Source organism: Lacerta agilis, chromosome 8 (assembly GCF_009819535.1).
Source record: "Lacerta agilis isolate rLacAgi1 chromosome 8, rLacAgi1.pri, whole genome shotgun sequence".
Lineage (NCBI taxonomy): Eukaryota > Metazoa > Chordata > Lepidosauria > Squamata > Lacertidae > Lacerta > Lacerta agilis.
In genome coordinates, this window is record NC_046319.1 from 17274508 (window position 1) to 17292612 (window position 18105).

Genomic DNA, 18105 nt, shown 5'->3' on the forward strand with positions numbered 1-18105 from the left:
CAGCAGCAGCAGAAGCAGAGGCTGCCGGACTCAAGAGGGAACTGCTTAACAGCTGGGGGGAGAAAGCAGCTCGGATAAGAGAGTGGATCAGGCGCTGCCTCGGGAGAGAAACTTTGCAGTAAGTTTGCATTCCCGGGGAGAGGAATCTGCAGGGCTGCTTAGAGCTAGGAGGGGAGGGAGGGAGTTGCCAGATGACCACAGATAAACAACTTGCCGTGGCTCCTGTGCTCTTAAAAACCGCCCTTGAAACAACCAGAGCAGCAGCTGCGAAGGCTTGGCGTGCCAAGATCCACGACCGATCCAGCAGCCGCAGCCCCTCCTGGCAGGTGGACAAAGGGAGCCTAAATGGGGGCTTTTGCGCTCGGCTTCCCTGCAAAACGGGCACAGCCGCGGGAGGTCGGTGCATAAGTTGGCAACTCCTCTCTGGTGGTAGGGAGCTACCAGGGGCGTTTTGTGGGACTCTCTTGTATTTTCTCTACCTTCCCACCCGGCTGCAAATGTTTAAAGGTTTCAGTGGATGGAGGATTGGCTTAAAGCTATTTCCAGGGGTTGGTTAGGCGAGGAAGGGTCTTTTAGAGGTAAGGGATTAGGTGATCCATCTATCTATCTATCTATCTATCTATCCATCTTTTGCTTTGGATGGATTTTATTGGCAGAGTTTGCTGAACAGGACAGCTGGGTTCCCCGATCCAAGCAGAACCTGCAAGGCTTAAAAAATAAGAAAATATTGGTGGCTATTGATGGGGTGTTTGGCCAGCAAAAGGGGGTAAGATGAGGTTTAAGCAGGACATTTCAAGAGCATGGATAGGCAGGGCCCGGAATCTCCTCTTGCCGTGGGCTGAGAAGGATTTCCCCCCCTCTCCAGAATTTAGAAGAAGAAAATATCCTCTCAGAGTGGGTCTGGCGATCTGCCTTCAAACTGAGACATGGGTTGTACAGACGTTTAACTTGGTACCATAGTTATTTATGCTTTTTTCTGTAGATTTGCTGCTGTTTCTGCCTGCATTGTGCCTCATTGGTATGGGAGATTTATACCAGAAAAGGTTAAGATGCTGTTGGTACCTGTTGATTGTGTGGGACATCAGTCAGTGTGGTTTTGGGAAGAAGCTGGTGTTTTCTCTCTCCTTTCCATTTACTTTCTTGTGAGTGGAGGAGGAGGATGCCTGGGCAACCCTTAGAGAGCAATCCTAACAAATATCTACTTGGATTGAAGTCTCATTGAATTCAGTAGGACTTTACTCCCAGGCTAAGTGGGTTTAGGATTGCAGCTTTATGGGATAATCATAAATTGATGCTATTCCACGGATCACCTCTACCAGCATCTCTGCGTCTCTCTTTAACTATATGTTTATTTAAAAGCTTTTATAAGCCGCTTAAATATAAAACCCCCAAGCTAAAAGCAATAAGAAATACCATCAAAGCAAAAAAAACAAAGCATGAAACCAGTAAAGCAGTAATGAAATGGGATTTCAGGGCAAACAAATTAAAATGTACCTAAATTTATTTTAAAAATGCATGCATATAAAATTTCTAGTTGGTTGGCTTTGTGATGCTTGCTTTGTTTTTTTCCACCTTCCCAAAATATCCATAATTGTTATTTCAGTTATGAATCACTTTTCATGAAACACCCCAAAGTAATTAACGAAGTGTGTGTTGGGTGGGGTGGGGAAGGAAATCAGCGATATAAAGATGCAGGCTTGTAGTTCTACACAGAGTAGACCCATCAAAATGAATGAATCTAAGTTAGCCATGTCTCTTTGGATAAAGTAAAATATGTCCACTTAAAAAGTTGTTGGAAAATGAAATTTTAGTGCATGTTGCTGTTCTTGTACATTCCTTTTAAAGCATCTTAGATTTTTTTCAATAGAGAAGGTACTATAAGTTTTTTTTTAAAAAATGGGGATAATTACAATACCTGGTTCTATATTACCTGGTGCTTTTTGCAGGTTGAAATAAGAAGGGGGGGGTGTCACCACAATTTAGTCCTACTCAGAGTAGACCTATTGAAGTTCATGGACAGAGCAGAATTTGGGCCATTAATTTCAGCCTGTCTGCTCTGAGCAAAATGTGGCTGGATGCGACCCCCAAAGGCCTTACAGTCTTAAGTATTAGATGGAGGAGTGCAGGGAATGGCTTGCAGGGTGTGTGTATAAGGGAGAAATGAAGGTGACAAATGACTTTTCGGAGAGAGTGAAGATGCAAACTGCTTTTTTCTGCCAGGCCAGGCTTCTTCCATCCAACCCGGGATTTCTCTCTCTGACTTGAAAAGGCTGTTTGGGGTTCTTTGGCAGCGAAAGATCCGCTTCATCACTTGTTCTTGGTCCCTTTAACAGGAGATGGTCAGGCATTGAATCTTGGGACTTGCTTCTTTCAACAATCATTTTCAGCAGATATTTTCACCCCAGTCAGTATCTGAATTTATTCAAAATAGGTGTGTGTGTGCGCATGCACACACAATAGTGTGAACTTTTATTTTTGCTTACTGCTGTAGAGAGAAAATCTGTACCTGCTGCACATTTTTGGGAGAAGAAAAGGCTTAGGAGTGAACCCTACACAAATCCAGAGTGGAGTCACTAAGACTGGCACATTGTACACCTCCTTTTGGCAACTCCTGAAGCCAAGCTAGTGCCAAATGTCTCGCTCTGCTTTCCTTTGGACCACATCAGTGTTGTCTAGGCAGCCCAGGACCTCCATGCGATGCATACTGCCCAGGTTTGTGCCCTGGGGAGGTCACTTCAGTGCCACTAACACAGCAGTTTGACTTCACCCCCGGAGGCTCACTCCATTGTCTCTTGAGACAGACAGAGGCCAAAAACAAGCTACCATAATTGTTTTGTATATAGTTTTTAATGTGCCATGAAAAATCTCTTTGAGCAGCTCCGTGGGGCAACAACAATACATGTGGCTGCAGGAAAGTCAGGAATGACCAACTTCCATCGGCCCCTGCCAGTGTCGCCATTGTTCAGGGGGCTGATGGGAGTTGGAGTCCAACAACTTCTGCAGGCTCACTGCTCTCTCCCCCCCCCCCCCTCCCCCGTTTTAGGCCACAGGGCTGTCTTCTTCCCGTGTCAGAGCAGAGGTCACAGAAGGGTAGATCACCAGCTTTGCCTGCAGAGGGTCCCAGGTTTGATCCCCCGGGGCATCGCCAGGTTGGGCTGAAATCCTGGGGATCTTCTGTCCATCCTTGCAGGCCTGGGATTGATAACCCTCAGGTCTGGAACCCAACTGTGGCCCTCAGGTTTATTCTGTGGTCCCTGGAACTTTCCACACCCTCTTGGTGAGTGTTTTTGTCTGGATGGAATGGATCCTTGAATTTTGCGCATGGCCACATGGAGGACAGGGAGGGGTGGGGGGGCGGAACCAGCCTCCTGAACAAAGCAGGCATTTACATTCATTGCTCCACCTGCTCTCGCCTCTCACCCTGCCCACACCACTAGCATCTGGCCCCTGGAAGGCTTCTCATGAGCTAACGCGGCCCCTGTGCTGCAGAAAGTTTCCCTGTCCCCGGAGTTGACAGTGGAGAACTTAGATAGCCATGGGGTCCGACTCTCCCGGGGTTTGTCTTTCCCTCCGAGAGTTTCCTCAGAGCCACCTTGCTTCCTTCTGAAATATTTTGGGCAGCCAGTTGTTGAGAATACTGTAAACGCTTTCTGTACAGTCGGGTGCTCACTCGCTGGTCAGTGTCGCTAAACCCCAATCCTTTTTCTCTCCTTTTTGTTTACACACACACACTTCCTGGCAGTTGGTGCCCTGTGGGCCTGAGACCATCAGGGCAGATTAGGCTTAACTGCTATTGATCTGCTCTTGTTTCGGGAGAAGGACCCGGTCCTTGCGAATCTGGGGGGAACATAGGCTGCCGTGACCTCGTATCTGAATGCGGCCCTCTGGGCATATCTGTCTGGCCCCTCGGGACCCTCCCCAGGCCCCGCTTCTCACAATCCTGCACTCCCAACAATCTCAAGCACTGTTGCCTGGCTGGACTGTATTCTAGAAAAATGGGCGATCGGCTGTTGTTTTCTTCCTGGGCCCAGGAGCAACTGGAGCGCAACCTGAACACTTCATAGAAACCTGTTGTTGTTGTTGTTGTTGTTGTTGTTGTTGTTGTTAATTCAATTTATATACCGTCCTTTATTGAAAGATCTGAGGGCGCTGGACAACATTAAAGACACATTACAAAGAATCAATGATAAAAGCATAATAGAAACAGTAAAAAGCATGGTGACAGATAGCCTAATAGTAGAATAATCATAATACTAACACTGTTCTTTCATACACTTTTGCAGGCCATAGATTTATTCAATAGCCATTAGCCTGGGTGAAGAGGAATATTTTTGCCTGGATTCCAAAGACATGTAATGATGGCCCTAGGCAAGCCTCCCTGGGGAGAGCATTCCACAATCAGGGAGCCACCACAGAAAAGGCCTATTCTCGCGTTGCTGCCCTCCAAACTTCTTGGGGAGAGGGGACACAGAGAAGGGCTGCAGATGACAAGCACAGGGCCTGGTATGGGGAGAAGCTGTCCTTAAGGTATTGAGGTCCTGAGGTGGGTTAAGTCCCAGTCTCTTCCTTAGCTCCATCTTAAAGCCATGGACTAAATGCAGGTTTCAATATCAAGCCAGCTTCTCCTCCGCTCCCCTTAACTTCCATCCTGATGTGGAACTGTGGTGAACTCGAAAGCTTTCTTGCAAGTTCATAGCATCGTGGTTGATCCTTAAAAGGCTCACCTGTGGATTTTTTTATTTTTTTATTTTTAAATACTTTATTGTTCATTTTCCATATATACAACACATAATTATCTTCATTTCAATCAGTCCAATAAGAATTGTCTATGTTCACAAAAAATGCATACAAATTCAATCATGCATTTTCTACACAAACCTATGACTTCCCATCCTCTCCATATTTCTTTTATAATAAACATCTTACTTTAATTTATCATTTTGTAAAAATTCTCTTTTCTATTTCAACATCATTTTCTTTCATATGCATTATTTACAGAAATCATTCAAAGGCAACTACTGTGCTTAGATTACAACTACTTTTCAAATAAATCTTGAAATTATTCCATTCTAAAATGAACTTTTGGGGTTTTCTAATCCTGTTACTTGAGATCTGGGACCTTCTCTGTGCACCCTAAGTTTTCTACCCATTTTATGGAGACCTTTCCTGGGCAGTGTCAGATGCTCAGATATATCAGCTAGGTACCAAGTGTCTCCTTAAACCAAGGTTGCAGTTGCCAACATGGAATGTCTAGTTGCCATTTTGGGGCAAGACTGCTCTAAAGTCTTACGTTTCAAATGATGCACCAAACTGTGATTAATTCTCAGTTAAACATCTGGCTGGTTCAGTTGACAACCTTGAGCTAGGTTAAGTGCTTTGAGAACTTAAAGAAGGAAAGTCACTTGATCCAGGGACAGCCCACATCTATATTGGCCTATTCCAACCTCTTTTTCTCAGTGGTGACTGCTCTTGCTCAGGCTGCACAGAAAAAAAGCATTTTGGTTCCAGAAATTCATTCCTATGGTCCAGATAAAATATAACTGGTAGAATTCTACAGGATGGGGTATTAGTGTGTGAAAGCAGTCAAAATCCAAGGATCCCCAGGTGTGCACCTCCAGATGGTGGAGATGCCAGGCGCCATCCTGCCACTCAGGCATCTTTGCTTGGTCATAAGTGGTTGAAAGCCAGGTGCAAAATTTGCCTGGCTAATTTTGAACACTGTTCCTGGGAGCTGCTATTTTTCATACGCTGCTGGTTGAGATGCCTCTTCCTCGACCCTATCCTTCGTTTGTTGTGTCAGGTGCTAGAGAGAGAGAGAGGAAGAGCCTTATCTGAGTGGCAGAGTGTCCTTGGAAATCGTGGTTTGTGATCTGAAGGCCCTTTTGCATCAGTTGCTAACCCGGTCTTAGGTTTTAAGCCCTCTCCTTTTAGGAAGGAAGCTGCCTTTTCCCTTTGGTCTGTCTATCTACTAGCACCTACACAGACCGTCAGTAGCTGTCCAGGATTTCAGACTCGGGGGGGGGGGGCATTTGCAGCCTTACTTGGAAATGCTGGGGACTGAACATGAGATCTTCTGCATGCAAAGTTAACACTCTAACAACCGAGCGGCAACCCTTCCCCACAGATGAGAAGGAATTGCAAGCAGTGGGCTGGTAGAGCAGTGACAGAGTCTTCCATCCTGCGTCTGATCATGCTGGTAAAAGATGGTTGTAGGCTACTTACTTACAGTCTTATTTGCAAGGCTGTTTTTCCCCTATCCATTTATTACAACCGCTGCCACCAAACCATACTGTTTAAAACAAAACACAAACTGACCCTTCTCCCCAAAGTTTACAGCTGCTACAGCTTCTCTGTATATTCGTAGAGGTGCAGAAAGCATGTTGGATGGGGGGGGGTCTGGCTTTGGTCAGTTGTCCAGCAAGGTTGATTTGATGTGACAGGGAGCATGGAGCTCAAGGTGGACTACATGGTCCTCTCCCCAACTGGGGAGGGATTTAAAAAAATCCTCACAACAACTTTGCAAGGTAGTTTGGGCTGAGAAAGATGGTGAGTGGGGGCCAAGGTCACCCAGTGAGCTTCATGACCGAGTGTCGATTTGAACCTCCGTCTCTCAGGTCCTGGTCCTGCACTCTTAACCACTATACTTCGCTGGACTTGAAATTTGCTTTAATGGTTTGCAAGAATTAATGCTTTCATCAAGGACATGCCTTCATCACAGAAGTAGATGTTTTTGCTGTTGGTTGCCCTGCTTTTTCCTAAGGGAAGCTTTTGCCCTTTACTTTGTTTTCTTGAGGTCCGGGCTCATGAGACGCCTTCGTAACAAAACAATTACGAAGTTTGGTGCTGATGCTGCAAAATGTTAATCCCGGGGGCACGGTGCATTTTTCACCGTGAACCTGGCTGGGTCGTCTTTGAGGCACCGTTTTGGATAGGGTCCCTCCGAGAGCAAAGCACAGCGGATCGAGAAGTTATTACATCGCCAAATCAGTGTTTTAAGGAGTCAAATTCGCTGACATGTTTAAAAGAGGGTGGGGGGGGGAGAGGCCTTCTCTTTGTCTCTCCCACTTCCCTTGTTAAAGGAATGCGTTCATACCCCAAAGCAAAAGTTCAGGGCATGACAAAAGCTTTGTCACTGATTTGACTTCTTTCCAAAAGCTCTGATGCTTGACCTAAAACGATATTGATCCCTTCTGCTTGTTTTGACGGTGTCAGCTGCTGGGCGTGTGACAGACAGGGTGGAAGCACAGGAGCCCAGGGTACTGCTGCCCACAGTCCAGCTCCCTGCAATTACTGACTTTGATTTGTAAAAAGAACCAAGTTCCTAGCCCATATGATGGCAAAGATGTGCTTGAAAAGTGGGTAATCAGAGAAGGCTTCATCTGCTTGCTGGTGGCAGAAGCTTAGGTGGTCTGCGTGACTCCGTGACTTGCACTGTGGCTACCACAAGGAGAATAAAGAACGCAGGCTAGCAAAAATGAAAGCAGAAAGAGACTTTCCAACCTTAGAGGATTGGGAGTTTGGGGAAGCTGTGATAGCTCTGTTTTCCAGGGGCCAGGTAGTGAGCTGGTGGTTTTTGGAACTCCAGAGGTGGTTACCAAGGGGAAACAACCACACCCCAGCTTTCTCTTTATCTGGAACATTCTTCTGACTACCCAGGGGGTGACATCCCTCCTCCCCCCCAACTTGCCACAGGCCAGTAGGCCAGTGGCTAATTGCAAGGCTGGGTGGCAAAGCCTAGAAGGGGAGGTGGGGAATGTTGTGCCACCACATTACCCGTCTGATCTTGTCGCCATAGCCGGAGTTGGTGCAGACCACTGGCCGCATTCCCTTCTAGGGGCCGCATGCTTGTAGTGGGCGGGGCCAGAGACAAAAGTGGGTGGGGCAGCAAATGTCAATTTTACGTTTGTACAGTAGTTTCCTCACATACACCTCTGTCCTGCATCCAGGCAGGCAAGAAGGATTATGAGAATGCAAGGACACATTCTAGCCAGTCAAAAATACGGCAGTGAGTGGCTGTGGGCTAAAGAGAGTCCTGAGGGCCAGACAGAGGGCTGCAGGGGCCCAATCAGCCTCTGGGCCTGAGGTTCCCCATCCTTCTTGTGTATATGCAGAGATGTGCTTTTCTTGTTTTCTGCTGCTCCAGAGGGTAGGAACCAGACCAGTGGATACAAATTACAAGAAAGGAGATTCCAGCTAACCATTAGGAGTACCTTTCTTGACCGTAAGAGCTGTTCGACTGTGGAATAGACTCCCTCAGGAGGTTGTAGACTCTCCCTCATTGGAGGTTTTCCAACAGTCTTTAGCTGTAATTCCTGTATTGCCGTGGGTTGGACATGATGACCCTTGGGAGTCCCTTCCAACTCCACAATTCTGTGGTTTTTACCGGCACAGCATCACTTCACAATATGAGGCATGCTTGCTGATGGTAAGGAGTGAGGCTCAGTGGGTGGTAGTGTTGCCAGGACAGTGATACCCGGAAGTGATGAGCTTTCCTTATTCAGCTGTGCAAAAAGAATCCAAAAGCAGCTAGATCTCAAGGCTGGCTGGCTGGCTGGCAATAAGGGATGCACCCATCTTGGCTGTGAGTTCTTCTGGAAGGCCTTTCCTCGCTTGGCCTGGGAGGGCAGAGCCTGGACTGACTCCAGCTGCAAAAACTGAGGTTGCCGAACAGACTTTTGGGCTGGGGAGTGGCTGTTGGTTTTTTGTATCGTCATTTTAGATCCTGTTATGATTTATGTGGAAATTGTTCAGTTTGGTTATATATTTTTAATGTTTTGCTTACTGTTTATGACTACTTTTGTTGTAGTTATGTGGGATTTTGGGGTAATCCACCTTGAGCACGGTTTGAACTGTGGAAAGTTGGCATACAAATAAAATGATGTCTGTCAGCTTCGTTCAGCTGGCTTTGGCAAGCCTTCAGGAAAAAAGGCCTGCAGTGACTGTAAGCCGTCAGTCCTGCTTGGGACTGCCAGAGACCCTTCTTTATTTTATTTTGAGGAGCATCCATTATTCAGAGAATTCTCTGGTGCCCTATATTAGATGCCCCCCCTTTTTTTTTTAGTTTCCCAGTGTAGCTAGAATTCTGTTTCAATTGCAGAGGCTTTTTTCTTCAATCAGGAGTGGACGTCTGTGGGAAAAAATAAGTTAATGAAATTAAGTTTAAATTAAGTTAACTGTCCCAGAAACTCCAGCGGGTGCAGAACGCTGCAGCGAGGCTCCTCACAGGGACCTTGCCATGGGAGCATATTCATCCAGTGCTTTACCAGCTGCACTGGCTCCCGGTGGAGTACCGGGTCAGGTCCAAAGTGCTGGTTCTGACCTTTAAAGCCCTATGCGGCTTAGGACCCTCGTACTTACGGGACCGCCTCTCCTGGTATGCCCCACAGAGGACCTTAAGGTCCACAAATAACAATAGCTTTAGGGTCCCGGGCCCAAAAGAAACCAGATTATCCTCCACAAGGGCCAGGGCTTTTTCAGTGTAGGCTCCGACCTGGTGGAATACTCTGTCCCATGAGACTAGGGCCCTGCGGGACCTGACATCCTTCTGCAGGGCCTGTAAGACAGAGTTATTCCGTCTGGCCTTTAATCTAGCCTGATCCCCTATTCCTTTTCCCCTTCCCCTTTTCTGAAGAAACCCTTCTGATTCCCCTCATTAAAATTCCTCCCTGGTCTCCCTACCGGCCTAGCATGACTAACCTGGCCAGTTAGCCCTGGTGATCCCACTGATGTTTGTTTTTATGGTGTTTTTAGCTGTTTTTACCGGTATGTTGTTTTATTCATTGTGTTATATTTGTTGTTAGCTGCCCGGAGCCCGGTTTTTGGATCGGGAAGGGCGGGGTAGAAATAAAAATTATTATTATTATTATTATTATTATTATTAGCGGTGTGTGTGTGTGTGTGTGTGTGTGAAATTGGGGTGTACCTTATATGCATTGGATGGGTTTTCTGAAGGACATAGGAATACCCAATGGCCCATCTAGTTCAGCATCCTGTTCTTACAGTGGTTCATCAGATGCTTCTGCAAAGCCCATAGCCAAGTAAAGGTAAAAGTAAACGACCCTGGACGGTTAAGTCTAGTCAAAGGTGATTATGGGTTTGCGGCGCTCATCTCGCTTTCAGGCCAAGGGAGCCAGTGTTTGTCCACAGACAGCTTTCCGGGTCATGTGGCCAGCATGACTAAACCGCTTCTGGCGCAACGGAAACACCGTGATGTAAACCGGAGCGCACGGAAACACCATTTACCTTTCCACCGCAGCGGTACCTATTTACCTACTTGCTCTGGTGTGCTTTCAGACTGCTAGGTTGGCAGGAGCTGGGACAGAGCAACAGGAGCTCACCCCGTGGTGGGGATTCGAACTGCTGACCTTCTGATCGGCAAGCCCAAGAGGCTCAGTGGTTTAGACCACAGTGCCACCCGCGTCACCCATAGCCATGGCCAAGACCTGAACTCAACAGCAACTGTCCCCTCTTGGGATTCCCTGTTGACTGGTAATCAGAGGCCTCCTTCCTGCAACAGTAGTAGGAGAAGATGGTCATTGTGACTAGTAGATTCCTATTCTCTATGAATCTGTCTGATAGCTTTTCTAAGACACCCAAGTTTGTGGCCATCAGTACATCTTGCTTGGGAGCAAATCCCACAGTTCTCTCTGCTGTGTGAAAAATTCCATTCTGAACCTCCATTCTACCCTGAGAGAAGAAGTAAAACCTCTGTCTCCTTTCTCAGCCCCACACATCATTTTGTACACCTCTATCAGGTGTCCCCCCCAGCAGTCACTTTATTTTACTCCTACCCCCCCCCCAAAAAAAGTTGTACCATTTCTTTGCTGGTGAGCTGTTCCAACCCATTGATCATTTCAGTCACCCTTTTCTGAACCTTCTCCAGCTTTTTCTCTCTTGCTAGTGTGTCCCTAGCCAAATCAGCAACTTGTTTATTTTTTTGCTGGTTGGTGCGACATTATTTGGGGAGGGAAGGGAAATGCGGCCTCATTGCCAAATCTGGCCTTGGACACGTGTCCTTCTGCCAGCTACTTGTTCCTGAGCTCTGTCAACAATGCAAGGCCCTGTTGACTCAGCCTGCGTAGTGCTGGAAGCGACGGGATCTGCTAATATTTATGTGAATGTACCTCTTTCCGCATTTTGCCCACAGGTCAGAGGTATGGCACCCGGGACTAGATGAGCACCATGGTCTCTTCTGGCACCATGATTCTGTGAAAGGTACATTGATCCTGTCCCCCTGTCCCCCGCACTCAGCTCTCACCTGTGGCTGCTAGAAGCTGTCAGCATGTGACAGCAGCCTCACCCCCCCCCCCCCAGGAATGGCTTCGACTGGCCAGCTAAACCAGTTGGTGGGTGAGACCAATAGTGCGTCCAGTGATCAATAAGGTAGTTTCTGCATGTGATGTAGAGGGAAATGAGGGGGCGGATATGGGCTTGTTTGGAGAAGGGGAACTCTGACCCTAAACCTCCGCTGCCTTGTGGTTTGTCTTTGGGAGAAGAAAAGGCTAAGGAGCTAACCCTACACAAATCCGGGGTCCCTAAGACAGTTGGATGGCGCCTTGTACACCTTCTTCCAGCAACTCCTGCAGCCAAGCTAGTGCCAAATGTATTCCTCTGATTTCCTTTGGAACCACATCATCAAGGCTGGGGGGTGGTGGTGGTGTCCTTGTCATCTGGGTAGCCCAGGAGTTGCGCGTCAAGGCCCCGAGTTCTCCCATATGTTGAATAATAAAACACATGGACACCAGTATTTTAGGTTAATGGGCGAATTAAGGCCACAGCTTTATTGGTTACAGAATGTGAGTGGTATTGGCTTAGGCACTGGAATTGAACCAACTATATCTGACTCCTACCCGCCATGCAGGAAGTCCAGTAAGGGTCAACCACCAGTAGGGGGAGCCCTGTTGTTGCACATCGGGGTCCCCAAGCTAAGACCCGGGGGCCGGATGCGGCCCAATCACCTTCTAAATCCGGCCTGCGGACAGTCCGGGAATCAACGTGTTTTTACATGAGTAGTATGTGTCCTTTTATTTAAAATGCATCTCTGGGTTATTTGTGGGGCCTGCCTGGTGTTTTTACATGAGTAGAATGTGTCCTTTTATTTAAAATGCATCTCTGGGTTATTTGTGGGGCCTGCCTGGTGTTTTTACATGAGTAGAATGTGTGCTTTTATTTAAAATGCATCTCTGGGTTATTTGTGGGGCATAGGAATTCGTTCATATTTTTTTTCAAAATATAGTCCGGCCCCCCACAAGGTCTGAGGGACAGTGGACCGGCTCCCTGCTGAAAAAGTTTGCTGACCCCTGATGTACATCAACTGAGAGCTCCCCCAGGGTCCTATTTACTGGCAACAAAAGGTGACCTCATACCTGCCAAAGGTGTCTGCTTTGTTCTGTAAAGGTTAGGAAAATGCAAGGTGGGTAACTACAGGGAAAGAAAACGGCAGGTGGTTTTCATGGCCCTAACTTCGTGGTTAGAGCATCTGCTTCACATGAAGAAGGTCTCAATTTCATTCCCCAACAACTCCCATGTAGGGCTGGGAATGTACCCCCTAGAGTGCTAGTGCTAGTCACTGAGCTAGATGGACCAATGGCCTGACTCAGTATGAGCTTCCTAGGTTCCTAAAATCCGGTTAAAATTGTTGGGTTGTTGTTTTTTAACAGACTCGCCAGCTACCAACCAATCAGTGACATTGACTGCTTTAAAATGGCTCTGCTGTAAAAAGCCTTTGGGCCTCCCCCGCCCTCCCCGCTCACATTCTTTATTTTATGTTGTTTTTATTTACATCTCACAACAATGCAGGGCAGTTCAGCATCCCCATAACAAGCCAAAGGGAGATTTCACATGCAAAGGAGTAAACTTTAAGTGCAGTAGCTCAGGAGCAAAGCATTTGCCTTGCCTGCAGAGGGTCCCAGGGTCAATCCCTGGCGTCTCCAGGTATGGTTGGGAGAAACTCCTGCTTGAAACCCTGGCAAGCCTCTGCCCATCAGTGTAGGCAGTACCAAGCTCGATGGACCACAGTGGCCTGATCCTGTGGAAGGCAGCTTCCAGCATTCCTGCATTGCCGGCGGTTGGACTAGATGGCCTTCGGGGTGCTTTCCAATTTTATGATTCTATGCTCCTTCCTTAACAAAAGTCACATCCACACCACACATTTTAAGCACATGGCTTCCCCCAGAGAACCCTGGGAATTGTAGTTTAAGGGTGCTGGGAGTTATAGCTTTGCAAGAATCTCATGATTCTTTAGGGGAAACCCTGTGCTTTAAATATGCGGCGTAGATGTACCCTAAGGGCAAGTCCAGGTGGTCACTGTTTTGTGCGTGGGATTCAATCACATACTGGCAAATTCAGTTTATGCAATTAAAGTTGATTCATGCTCTTGGGTGACAAGCCCACTTTCTCCCCCCCCCAAATACCTGGTCTGTTTGCAGTAAGGAAAGTAGTAGGGAAAGCTTTGGGTATTGTGGGGGTAACGATTGCTCGACGCCGCATCATCAAATGATGGTTGAAAAAGACCTGCTATGGCATTACATTTGTTAAATACTGTGTTAATTTTACCTTGCTGCTGCAGCTATATGTATTTTTAAAGGAGGTTTATTGATCACAGTAAAATAGCAATTTTACAGGGAAAGAATAGATTTTGAACCAGTGACTGTAACAAAAAAAGGTTTTATACAGAGGGAAACTGGAGGAGCTGTCAGAAGCCTAAGAACCAAAGTAAAAGGATGATTGCAAAGAAGTAAATCTTTGCCTGGGTGGCTTAGGAGCTGGGTGAGCTACAAACTGCAACCCAAACTCTCTGCAAAATATATGGCTTATCCCTGTCTAAGGCCACCTGTTTTTAAGTTAAATTTTTTTTGGGGGGGGGGGATAAACACAGAATTCCCGAAAGGCTTTGTGGTGAGAGGAAAGTACTCTGCCTGTACTCTGGTCATATATTTTTTTCTTTGCATATTACCACTTTTATATTATCAATCTGTGGAACTGGCAGTCTTCCAGGTGCCACTTAATTCCTTTTCCGTGTTTGTAAAAAAAAAAAGCAGTCTTTTAGTGTGGCAGCACTTAAACTCTGGAACTCCCTGCCTATTGACATCACTGCGCTCTTTTTGGCACATGTGAAAAACGTTTTTGTCCCTACAAGCCTACACAGACATGTAGAATGGGGGTGCCAGTTTCAATCTGTCGTTTCGTTTAGCGCCCATTTTATCCTTTGGTTGTGGCGTAGGGTCGTTTCCACTGATAATCTTGCCGCTTTAGTCTCTTTGCGAACCGCTTTGTGCGGCTTCCCTCCCCAATCAGGCGGCGTATAAATTTTATGGAATGCGTGAAATGAAAACGGGCCTCTTTTGGGAAGCGGGTGGGAGGGGCCAAGTGCCAGAGGCGTGGCTAGAGGAGAGGGAAGGGGTGGGGCCATAAGACAAGCACCACCTTCCGTCCTGATCTCTCCTCTTCAACTGCTGCTTTAAAAATGCAAGCTGTGGGTGCTGAAAAGAGAAGAGTCTGTCAGGAAAGGGGCCTGGATAATCGAGCTCTTCCATCTATGGACTTTGAAGTGAGCGTGTGCCTTGCTGGGTCCAGCCTCCTTTGCAAAAAAAAAAGCGAAGGCTGCCCGACTTGCGTTTGTGTGTGTGTGTTTGTGTTTAAAGGGCAAGTGACTGCTGCATTTCTCCTCCTCTCCCCCTTGCCTCCAGTCATTCAGCTAAAAGGGGGGGGGAGGCATCTGTATTATGATTCCCCCTCCTTAAAGCAGCTTCTCCTTGCAATTGCCAAACGGATTTTGATGCATCCGTGATACTTCTCTTCTTGACAAGCAGCAGCAGCAGCAGCAGCAAACAGGAGGTAGGAGAGAGCTTGCTTGACAGGTCCGGGGATCCGGAGAGGACAGGGTGGCTTGGGCGGGTGCCAGCAAGCAGCCAGGAGGACTCCGCCGAGCGGATGAGTGAGAACGAGGTCTTGTTTGCCTTTAAAGAGGGTCTCTCACGCCGCCAGCCTCTCTGTTTATCTCACGACACCTTTGTTGGGTCTAGCCCAGAAGTCTGGCAGCTCTTTCCCCAGGGAAATAATCCGATATTGAGGGACTGGACGGCGTCTGGTAGCAGCTGCTGAGCGTTCTCTGGAGACTTCGAAACCGCCACCTCTGGACCTCGAAACCACCATCTCACCCACCCGTTCTGTTGCAACCTGCTTGTGTCAGCCTTGGCTGTAAGCTTCCAGAAGAACACTCTGGTACCCAAATGGTAGTATAAACAAAACCTCAGGATCTTGCTATCCATCCTCTACTTACTTTGGAAATTGCATCTTATTTCCCCTCCCTTATTTTTTTTAAAGAAGTGCAATTTCCCCCCCATGTGGGCCTCTTAAAGGATGTTGTTGCTGTTTTTTCTGTCTTGATTTGTTCCCATAATTTCCTGCACCGTTGCAGTTCCAGTCCTGCAAGGATTTTGGGGACATACTTTTCGGAGAACGGGGTGCAAAATGGACGCACTATGAATGGGGATTTTGTGGCTGCTTCCTTGGGCGTGAATTGTGGTGCCATTGGAGAGACCATAGAGATAAACTCTAAACCATCAGTGAGGAGACAATTTAAATATAGGCGCCATAGTGAAGCAGCACCTGCTGTCCTGCTAACAGAAAAACTTCCAGATGTTACTGCTTCGGCTTTTTCCTAGTACTCCGCTGAAGATACCTCCCGATTGATCGTGCAGGCGAGAACGTACGTATCTCACAATTCCACAGGAGCTCAGTGGTGAAGCCTGGAATGCAGCTCCTCGGGAATCTCAGCCTTCATTTTTAAAAGCATCCGACAAGTTTCTAGCCCTTATTGTTGCAGAGGGCAATGGCAGGTGCAATCTCGAAAGCAGGATTTTTTTCCGTTTTGTTTCATTTATTTGATTCACAGCGTTTATGTGCCACTCGATTGTAAGAAAGCCTCTAAGCAGTTTACAGAAACTTTAAAAAAATTGAAGTGGTTAGATAAAGACAGTTTTTTTTTTTTAGTGTTAATTAAAATTGGCAAAAAGAGATTAAAGCCCATGCCCACATTCCACCTGTCTGGAGAGCCTTGCCTGAACAAAAATGTTTTAGGCAAGCACTGAAAAGAGTTCATTGAAGGCATCTGCCTAATGTCAATAGGCAGGGAGTTCCAAAGTGCATGTGTAGCCATGCGAAAAATCAGTGTAATAATAATAATAATAATATTTATTATTTGTACCCCGCCCATCTGGCTGGATTTCCCCAGCCACTCTGGGCGGCTTCCAACAGAAATCAAATACAAAAATATCAAACATTAAAAACTTCCCTAAAAAGGGCTGCCTTCAGGTTTTTTCTGAATGTCAGGTAGTTGTTTATTTCCCTGACCTGTGATGGGAGGGCGCCACTACCGAGAAGGCCCTCTGCCTGGTTCCCTGTAGTTTTGCTTCTCGCAGTGAGGGAACCGACAGAAGGCCCTCGGCGCTGGATCTGTGTCCGGGCTGAATGATGGGGGTGGAGACGCTCCTTCAGGTATACAGGACCGAAGCCGTGTCACTTCCTTCTTCTCCCCCTCCCCACCCCAACTCAACTCATGCCCATCATGACTAGCAGAAACATAATTAGCTACACCGGGTAAGAGATATACCGCTAAGTTGCTTTCCTTTGTGCAGTTTATGCTGGTGTTAATTTTGCATTGATTCCCACAGGAATTAGGTTTTTTGCTTGGCGCCGAATTCACTGAGGTAGCACATGGTGTTTATGGTACTGCTGTGTGTGATGTTTGTGCCCTCGGGATGGTGTTGAAATACAGGTCGCTTGGGCCTAAGCGAGGTCAGTGGTGGTCAAGAATGCAGAGAGTCGTAGTACAACAACATCTGGAAGGCACTGTGTTGTTCATTGCTGGCAGATGGCTTTGAAGGACCTTTCCAGAAGTGCTTTTTATTTCTGTTGCTGTGACAGGTGAAACTTATTCGGGTCTGTGACTTTACTCTCTTTCCCACCCCCCACCCCTGCCATTTCCCTGTTAAAAATCCAGCATGTGACTTGACCGATAAAATATTCTGGGATGTCCCAATTCTTGCTCATCTGGCTCGGTGTCACCTGGCAGCAGTTCTCTAGGACAGGGGCAGTGTTAGAAACTCAGATATATAAGCTAGGTGCCAAATGGCTCCTTAGACCAGGGTTGCAGTCGCCAAAACGGAATGCCTAGTTGCCATTTTGGGGCCAGACGGCTCAAAAGCTGTATTTCTCAATACGGCTTCTTTGTTCCTGAACTTCATTCTGATTGTGCAGTTAAACTATAACAGGTAGAACTCTACAGGATGTGTTGCCATTGTGTGAAAATGGTCAAGATCCAAGGATCTCTAGGCATGCACCTCCAGGTGGAGGAGACGTCAGGTGCCATCCTGGTGCCCAGGCATCTTCACTTGGTTTTAAGTGACCAATAGCCAGGTGCAAAATTACCTGGCGAATTTTGAATGCTGGGCAGGGGGAGGCAACCTCAGGCCTTGGGGACCAGTGTGGCCCCCCAGGCCTCTCTATCTGGCCCTCGGAACTGAGACCACACCCTTTGCGGTCCCTGCTTTGCACTCTGAATGTTTTTGCCTGGCTGGAATGTGTCCTTGAGCTCTGATCATGACTTTCGCCCGGGTGGAGAAGATGTGTGTGTGTGTAGAAATTAGCCTGCGGTCAAAATCTACGTTCGTTGCTCCTCCCACTTTTGCCCCTGGCCCCGCCCATCACTGAGAACATGGAGCTTGTGTTAAGAGGTCCCTCCCTCCCCACTCCTGCCCTAGGGTCTCAGGTAGAGTCCTTGCCCATCACCTGTTATCTCAGGGATGGGAAACTAGATGGGCTATCTTTCCAGGTTGCTGGACACTGCCTGAACCCTTCTGAAGAAGTGTGCATGCACACAAAAGCTCATACCAAGAACAAACTTAGTTGGTCTCTAAGGTGCTACTGGAAGGAATTTTTTTATTTTGTTTTGTTTTGACTATGGCAGACCAACACGGCTACCTCCCTGTAACTGTCTCCAGACGATGACCACTGCCAGCGTGGCCAACAAGAGCTGTCGTCTCTACAGTTATCTGGTCCCTCACCCTTCTGCTCCCTGAGCCTTTTAACAAGAGATGCTGAGGA

At 47.2% G+C, this 18105-nt stretch overlaps 1 protein-coding gene across 2 annotated transcripts in view; it reads left to right on the top strand.

Annotated features, from left to right (window-relative positions):
• The window catches only part of MIB2 (mindbomb E3 ubiquitin protein ligase 2), a 69316-nt gene continuing 51211 nt past the window's right edge, over nucleotides 1-18105 (top strand). For both annotated transcript variants that reach the window (XM_033156345.1, XM_033156348.1), the window contains exon 1: nucleotides 1-118. The gene's annotated coding sequence lies outside the window, so the exon portion shown is untranslated. The remainder of the gene's footprint in view (nucleotides 119-18105) is intronic.